The sequence below is a fragment of the Amblyomma americanum genome, chromosome 8 (assembly GCF_052857255.1).
Source record: "Amblyomma americanum isolate KBUSLIRL-KWMA chromosome 8, ASM5285725v1, whole genome shotgun sequence".
Lineage (NCBI taxonomy): Eukaryota > Metazoa > Arthropoda > Arachnida > Ixodida > Ixodidae > Amblyomma > Amblyomma americanum.
Window position 1 is genome coordinate 4,100,934 of NC_135504.1, and position 9,012 is coordinate 4,109,945.

General features: G+C 45.4%; 1 pseudogene; it reads left to right on the forward strand.

Moving 5' to 3' along the window:
• Positions 1-302: 302 nt before the first annotated feature.
• Positions 303-445, forward strand: LOC144102893 (U2 spliceosomal RNA; annotated as a pseudogene).
• Positions 446-9,012: the final 8,567 nt, after the last annotated feature.

Genomic DNA, 9,012 nt, shown 5'->3' on the forward strand with positions numbered 1-9,012 from the left:
GTTGTACAGCAGTGGGGTAGTCGATGGAAGAGCTGGTTCTGCAATCAAGTAAAAGTTAACAACATGCCAGTACACTGGCAACTTTGCACTTTGCTTAGATGTCAATGTGGGAATACTTGCTGAACGTGAGCCCTTGTTTAACACTTTTTTGCCAGTTGCCCCCGAAATAAAATTACTGTTTCATATTTATGCAAGGCAAAAAAGTATTACTAAACGTATTTGCGGAATATACAGCCACGAAAGCAATGCTACTAAGCGTGTATCGTAAAATATCAATGAGCAGCTGCACCGCGGTCTAGTGAATAAATGTCCGGATCCCGTAGAGTATCTGTTACGGGTCCAATTGGACTTATTTTTGAAAATGTGGCGGAGAGTTTGAAGGATGCTTCACTCCCGCCACCGGTTGGCCCGGTATTGCACTACCTCCGGGATCGGCCTTGTCTTTAGCGCGTCTTTACTATCCTGTCTTTCTATGCGATCTTTCAACTCTCCTGCTATTTGCACGTGGTAGCGATTGTGGCTTGTCTTGAGCCAGTGAGCAGGCCTGTGCACTTTCCTTTTCTTCCTGACAGCTATCTATCTAGTGGATTTACACCAATACCAGCTTTCTAGCCGCGGTTGCGAGTTTTCCCAAGCAGCATCGCTATTATAATGTTCTTCTCGGAAGTGTACGCTACTATTATTGCTAAAAATGGCTGCCCGTTTAGCAGGACTCCATCGCCGCGTACGTACCTCAAATATTCATTGAGCTGTCCAGTGAGCCAGTTACACCGTACCCTGAGAAGAGAGGCTGCATACTCATACACAGTAACACAGAAGATCGCCACTGACCGGGCCGCCCTGACCCAGGCCTCCAAGGTCTCGCGTCAGCTATACCCCCTACCGCACAAGTCCCTCAGGAATCGACAGGCAATTCTTTGGCGCAAATTTCAATCACACACACTCCCGCCTCTCCTCTCACTCTCTCTCATTATCACCCCATTTTATCACTTCATCCTGTATTCTGGGTCCCAAACCTCACTTCTGTTTTCCATTTCCTTTCTCATTGCCCGTCGGACCTTCCCCCGTGGGGACTAACGCTTCTTAATACCTGAGAGGCCTGGGTAACTCTGCTGCGCTCTGAGGACCCGGTCGTGCAGACCTTCGCTACCGACCGCGCTGCTAGCGTTGTAGACCGCAGGTACGCAAACGCTTGCGCGCAGTGGAGCCGTCCGAGGGCCCGGGAGCCTGCGTACTCCAAACTCCTCTGTTTGTTAATAGATTTTTCATGAGGTTGATGATGAATGTATAGTGCAGTTGGATCGTGCAGGAACCCACTAACCTACGTGTCCCAAATCCACTGGTCATTATAATTAAATTTATTTCCTTCTCTCTCGCTCTCACCGCCTAAATCCGGAAAATAGAGCTGGAACTGCTTTCACAAGAGAATTGCCGAATGTTCTATTGTGGCTCATATACGCAGGGATGCACACCCGGTGAACTACACTTGTTTTCATGCATAGACACCACACATCGCCAAACAATGTCCAGACTGATGTGCGGATGCTCCAGACAGGCTGCGTTCAAACAAGCCTTAATACACTCGTTTCGTTCCGCTTGTAGCCTTGTCAACAGGCCACGCTTCTGCTGCGGCCAAATATCTGCACTACCTGCATGAGACACCACATGCAAGCTCTCGCCATCCTGCTATCATTTCGCTTCGAACGTTTTGGCTTCGTTTCTTGTTCCTCAGCGCTGCTTTTCTGCCATTGTGACATTGTTGCATCGTGCTCAAAGTAGTGGCGCCCTCAGTGTCATCCCACCACGAAAGCAGCCTTCATTCTTTTGACATGCCTAATAAAGTTTCATGTGAACCCGCCGCGGTGGTTCAGTGCTTAGGGCGCTCGGCTACTGAGGAGAAGGCATTCAATGTTATGCCAAGTGGTCTGAATAGGACCAAGGAAAACATATATATCTAGCACTCAAGGATGTTGGGGAGAGGTATCCCCCTGTGAAGTTATATATGGGTGTAGAAGAGAGAGAAGTGATGCTGCGAGATGTTGGTTTGGAGGACGCAGCCGTGAGCCGTGGTGCAGTGTTCGCGGATAGCCTCACTTGAAGTGACGAGCGTGAAAATCTGTCTCTAGGATGAACTTGTATGTGGGGGGCAGCTCCGCAGCGAAGGTGAAGAGGACTTCGGAGAGACGGCGTTCGGTACTGTGATTATAGCAATTTACGAAACGCAGGAGTTCAAGTTTAGAGGTCGAGCAGTAGGCGAAAGCGAAAAGAGTGTTTTATATCAAACTGTATATCACTGCAGTGGAAGGAGGAGACAAGAGGAGGAGACAAGAATCGAGTGCTGATGACCGAATGTTCGTTAGTTCTGGAGGCAACGAGAGGTACATTTGACAAGGTCAAATGTTGAGTCAGAGACCTTGGCTCGTCAGGTTTGTTGGTCGGGCGCCATGGGGGTGGTGTCCCCTGTAGCGTCACAAAGTTGCTGTGGTGGCTAGTAGCGGCAAGTTTTGGCGATGTTGGTGGCTGGCGATCGAATGAAGGGTGTATGACGGGTTGTCGTGTGGGGTCCATTGGGTTGGAAAGGGGTGGGGGTGGCTGAGCATAGGACAGCCTTAAGTGCCACCTGCAGTGGGGCACTAGGCGTCGTTCATTGGTCCTTCGCAAGCTCGGAAGCACTCTGCTCTTAGCGACTGCAAAAGTCCGCTTGCAAGAGAGATGGAGAAATTTTAAATATACCGGATCGGGAATTTAGGATGCGGGTGATGAGTGAAAATGATTTTTGTAGGTGCAGCATCCCGCAGTTACTCAAAGCAGGTTCCGCTAATCCAAGGCATTTAGCCCAAAGCCATGGGTCAAGTCATATAAGTAGTAAAAGTGTGTTTCGACCATTCCTGGGATGGAGCGCTGCTGTAGGGCTTAAGAACGATAGAGGTTCCTACCTTACGGTGGATCCTTATGTTAAGCCATTTTCCGAGACAAGAGCGATGAGACCTTGTTACTCCGATTCGCTAAGCCCATTCGTCACCCGGTCTAATGTAATTAAATATTTCTTGTTCGCACACACCGTAAATGAAAAGTATACTAAATAACGGTATCGCTAGGAAATACAAACTCTGCTGTTAAATTAAGTGATTGATGTGAATAATTTTTCGGCTTGGCGTTTTAAATATTTTTCAGTGCTTTTTGTCTTTGTATTACTTTCAATCTCTCTTCAACTGGGGTATAGAAGGCGTGCAATATTCTGGATATAAAATAAAATGATTCAAACGTGTTTTATTTCTTGAGGCCTTGGACTACTCCACGTCAGGTATTCTTTAATATTAAGGGTTTGTATTTCGACTATCAGCTTAAGATGCAAATACTATCTTACTGGCTCATTAGGAAGCTTTTCTCATTGCTCACAGAGGTAATGTTCTGGCACATTCAAATATTCACTCTAAAACCAGACGTGATGTAACATTTTCTACATGCACCACAGAAGAGGAAAAGAAAACAAAATTGCGACAAGGTGAAGTGACAGTGCTTTAATGAACGCGATGGACACCTTTTCTACCTACAAGACGAAACTTGAGTGTCCTGCACAGCGATGAAGCGAAATACGCTGAAATACGACAGTTGACTCTTCACCATCTTCGAGCATTGCTCAAAGAAATTAGGGGCGATAACTGCCCAACGCATGAAAATTTATATCAGTCGCATCGACCTTCAACCTTGCTTCCATCCTTCCATCCAGCCGTTTTTATCGTCCAAACGTTCGGTCATTATTTGACGCGTCCATTAGTCAGTGCCCTCAGAAAGTTTACTGCCAGGATCGAGGCATCCGTGAATGATGTCAATCATTCCCGAAGGGATTATTTAGGCCTCGGATCACAACCACTGGAGGAAGAATAAGCGCTGGTCAGCTTCGATTTGTTTTCCTTTTTTTTCTGCTTGCATATTTCACCAGTTTGATGACCCTCACTGTACTTTGTTGTGATTGGTATGGCAATGAAGCAACTGGAAGAGACCAACTTTTTTTTCAGCGGCATTGATTTGACGTACAAGCTGCTGTAATAGTCGCACAGGCTTCAGTTTCAAGTGCATAAGGTGCCACGTTTTTCCTCATGGCTGCCGTCTTGCATTGTTTTACTACATTGCGTTGCATTCTCTTGTGTAGAACAGAATGATTACTCGATCCCTTTTGTCTCCTTCAGGAAGAAGATGGCGCATGGGCAAGATTGTGGTGGTAAAAATACCAGACAAAAAGAGGGTAGTTCCTTCCGAGCCATGGAAACATCCCCTTCTTTGTTGGCCACATCATTTCTAGCAGGTAGAAATAAACGTGAGGGTAAGGGTGCATCAATTTGTAGCTCATTCGAATGCGCACAAATTCCAATGCCTGTAAAAGTGAAGACCCCAAATTTTACATTGTGATCAAGAAGAATCCGACCTGTATAATTCTATGTGGTCTCAGCCGAAGTAGGAACGCTGTTTCCCTTTCTGAGCTTGTTAATTGTATTGCGAAAGCATTATACGACTGAACGACAATAAAACGCGTCATTGTTAAGCGCAAAAGTGGCCGTGAAAAATCCCGCATGACGTCATCGTGTTAATAAAAATACAATTTCTTTTGAAGGTATGGGAAATTGAACACGCGGGTTTCAGACCGCGAGGCATGCACGCAACCGACAGTCCAGAAACTAGCTTTTTTAAGAATATGATGATTATTACACGAAAATTATGTTCTATTTGCAAGAGCTATTTGGAAAGCTTTTAGGGAATTTCACGACAGACATCTCAAAAAGAGCAAGAGAGCACTAGACGAGAGGTAAGGTTGAGCAAATCAAGACGGAGTGCCACTATTGTTTAAAGTCGGTACGATCATACACTTCCCTCAGATGAAAAAAAAATCGATGAAATGAAATTTCTTCGAAAAAACTGATTCACAGCGCCGGCCCATCATTCTAGTTTTCCATAAGCTGTGTGGTCTAATAAACAAAAAAAAAAGCATCGTGTCATCTGATATGAGAAGTAGAATAATTTTATTCTAGTGTCCATTGCAAGATATCCCAGATCAGAACTGAGTCTTTACAATTGATCAAGCAACGTTAATTTGCTTCAGGGACACCACCGAAGCGGTAGATTAAAGACCACATAAAGGTTCACTTTTTCTGAAGCAATGTCTTCACGGGCAATGTTTCCGTATGTAGCTTATAGAAGAAAGTATTAGTGCACGGTCATATAACCTATTGCCATCGATGACACTGCAGGACCAATTATCCTTATACACAAGGCCATGACTCGCTTCCAAGCGGAAACGTAACTTGTTACACATTTCGTGAACGCCCTTTCAGTATTTTGTTTGTCTGAGAAGCGCAAACACCGATTTTACTGGCTGCTTTGCACATTAGAAAAAAGAAGTAACAGTCTGGGTAAACTGGCTTTGGCAGCTAGGAGGAGATGATTCGTACGCTCTTGTCATCACTCCAGAGTTAGGTTGGCGCCTCTCGATAACGAGCAAATGGGCCTCCAGGGAGGGCTCACAGTCATCCCTGTTGGACGCCTCCTCCAGTTGGCTTAGAAAAAAAGCGTTCCACTTTGCCTACTCGCCCGATGGGTGGTCGAGATGCACCGCGAAAAACCAAAGGAATCTGAGCAGCAGAAGATAGAAGAGCGCAAGGAAATAAAAGCGCAAAATGGCGGCTGGCAGCAAACCGGGGAGACTAGTAAAATTTTTAGTACCGAATGCGCGAAATGCTTCTGGGGCCACATGGGCGGAGGCTCCCTCGAAGCAAGTTCCCTCCTCTTTCTGTTCATTAAATAGAAAAAGGACATCACCGTTTCTTTGTGACCAAATATTTTGAGTTAGTGTTTTTAAGCAAGGGTAAGGCAGGAAAAGAAAGGAAGCACTTGAAGCTGGTATTCCTGTTGGCAGGTTTAGGTATATGGGGGTTTAACGTTCCAAAGCGACTGAGGCAATGAGAGACGCCGTAGTGAAGGGCTCCGGAAATTTCGACCACCTGGGGTTCTTTAACGTGCACTGACATCGCACAGCACACGGGCCTCTAGCATTTCGCCTCCATCAAACTTCGACCGCCGCGGCAGGGATCGAACCCACGTCTTCCGGGGAAGCAGCCGAGCGCCATAACCAATCAGCCACCGCGGCGGCTGGATTCCTGCTGGCGTCAAAAGCATAAGCACGAAATGGTCTCAGTTAAATCGAAGTGCGATAGGGCCTCTCTTTGTTCTCCGGATCAAAACAGATATTCGGAAGAACATCGATCTTCTTGCTAGTTGTGTCCAGGTTTTGTTTGCGTTCCTGCTGTTCGGGAAAAAAGAAAAGCGAAGAAATGCCACACAGATCTGAAGGGGACCGTAACTAATGAACCATGAAAAGTGAAAGGGCACGCAGACCCTCCAGCAAATTCGTGGACGGAAATAAGCATTGCAGTGCCACGGACCCGACGGTCGAAGGCGCCCATTGGACTTCGTCTAGAAGACAGAACGGTCACTGCCGAAATGGCAAAAAGAGGCGCTGATAGAAAGGGCGCTCTGTTGGTCAGCGTTTCCGACACAGGAAAAAAAAAAACAGAGGGAATCACACAGAGCCACGGGGAGGCTGCCATCTGGCATCCTGTTCTATATTTGCGTCCGTAATGAAAATGGGGGAAATCGGCAGGCGGTGTGTGTGGAAGATACAAGAGTGCGGCTATTGAGGTCCACAATTGCGGTCGCCCTTGTGTTGGGATTGGACGCAGTCGGCCTTCCGGTGCAGAAAGATGAGATTGATAGGCAGCACTGCGGTGAACACGAAGAAAAAAAAACGGACAGAAAAGTGACAGAAGGGAAGGTCTGCGGAAAAATAAACGAGAGAAAAAGGATGGAAGCTAATAAAAAACAAACGATAGAATCCACAAGGCAGAAAAAAGAGAGAAGAAAATAAGTAAAGAAAGAAGGAAAAAAGGAAGAAAGAAAGAAACTGAAAAAAGAAACAGTAACGAAAAGAAAAAGAAAAAGAAGAAAGGAAGAAGCAATGATGTTGGTGGTTTATAGTGTATTGTTAGAGTAAACGAAAAAGAAAAACTTGTACAAGTAGTTCGCAAAACGGCTTCGATAGCGCTTGCAAACACAAAGCAGAGCAATTAAAAAAGTTGCCAGAAAGCATAACCACCATCATTCTCACTGTTTCTGAACCTTCATATTCCGTCTATCTGCAACCAGGAAACAGAGAGAGAACAAGGGTATTCGACGATCAAGAAGATTGTTGAATAGGCTGTTAAATTTGGGATACCGTAAATTTTGAGCCGAGAGAGTGCTCTTTGAACGGCCAACTGCGTTTCTCAGTTCATGGGTAGAACTGAGAAACGAGAGTCATGATATGGAATGATGAGTTAACAGAAAAAAAAATTGCAGGGACACCGGCGTGATATTGCGTGTTGGCAATGCAATATCACTAGCAGATTTCGATGAATTTACCAGAATTGACGGCACTACCGGTCTCGCGACGTCATTTCTCGTCTGATGACGTAGCTCACCTCTGCGTAATGAAAATGCTCCCATCATTGTAAAGCATCTCATTTCTCGCCACCGTTCTAATGAAGAGTGACAACATAAACTGTGGTGCATTGTTTGCTGTAAGCTATAGCGTTCTATATATTGCCGCACGCTTTGCACTATTACATGCAATATTGTCGGCTGGTCCGAAAACTAATAATTTTCAGTAAAGGTTAAACTTTTTTTGTTCAGTTACCACATAATCGCGCGAGTGCGCTCGTATGACCGTCTGTTCTTCTCAGTTTCATCAGGATTACTCATCACTGATTTATTCGTTTTAGCTAAAAACGGCACTGTGTGTTTCACGGCACCTTTGAAACACTTCCACACAACGTGCATCATTCCTAAACTACGCGATATAGTACCGCGGTTTTATACTCAGGATGCCAGAAAATAAAATAAAAACTCCTCCACTTGACTTGCGTGCAGTGAATAGAACAGAGTGTTCACTTTACGGTGACGACAAAAAAGAGGGCATAACAAAGTAAAAATCTCTGATTAAAAAAAGAGAACAATGCTGAAAGGAAAAAAATCAGATGATTGCTGACGACGGCAACAGCAATGTTTAGGTACTAAATGTTATAGCGGTTGATTTCAACTTTCGATCAGAAATTCGTTCTGTTTCCACGTGTGGCCATTAGCGGGCGACCTTTCAGACTCAGCATTATTAACATGTAGCAACGCAGTACTTAAAGAGCTGGGAGGAAACTGCTCTTCCTGCAGTATGCCGAGAAGGTTGAGAAAAGAAAGAGGGAAAGAAACAAGGAAAAGAACAACAATGAGGCCGTTTCAGCGAATACAAAAGCGCCGGAACCTTCTGTGAAACGCTCCTACCATTCATCTTCCTGCTCTTTAGCACTGGATCACGGGTTTCCGATGTGCGCAGCCATTACTCTTTCTTCCTCGAAACAGAACAACAAAGGAAGTGGGGAACGAATATCGCGTGAGAAATTGGTACAAGCGAATCCTTTTAGGGCGCGTGGCCCACTTTAAGGCTTACGATAGGCTCGATCTGTCATGTGATTTACACAGCGCCGTAAGAGACCAGGCTTGGCGGAAAAAATGCGCAAAAAAGGCTCAAGGGAGACCTACGTCGTCAACAGTGCGTTTCAGTTGGATAGTATACAAAGGGCATTGGTGCACGTTTCTCCTTAGGGCCTTTATTTTCTTTGTTCTCGTGTGGTTGCACTAGTTAGCTAGTTTCAAAAGGTGTTATTCGAGGCAATCGATTCCGTGTAGCGCCAAGACGTGTGCGACAACATCCGTCGAAAAGCAGCAACCTTTTAGGAACCACAAAAACCGCCTGTCACTGAACAAAGCAACTTTTCAACAGATGTCGGCGGCACAGTAATGGACACAATATGAAAAATGCCGGCTTGTGGAAAGGAAATTATTCAGGCGTGGTCAGCCAATCCGGTTTTTGAAAATCCTCGAATGATAACAAAAAATTCAGTGCTGCATTCGCTGGAACGAATGGCAGCT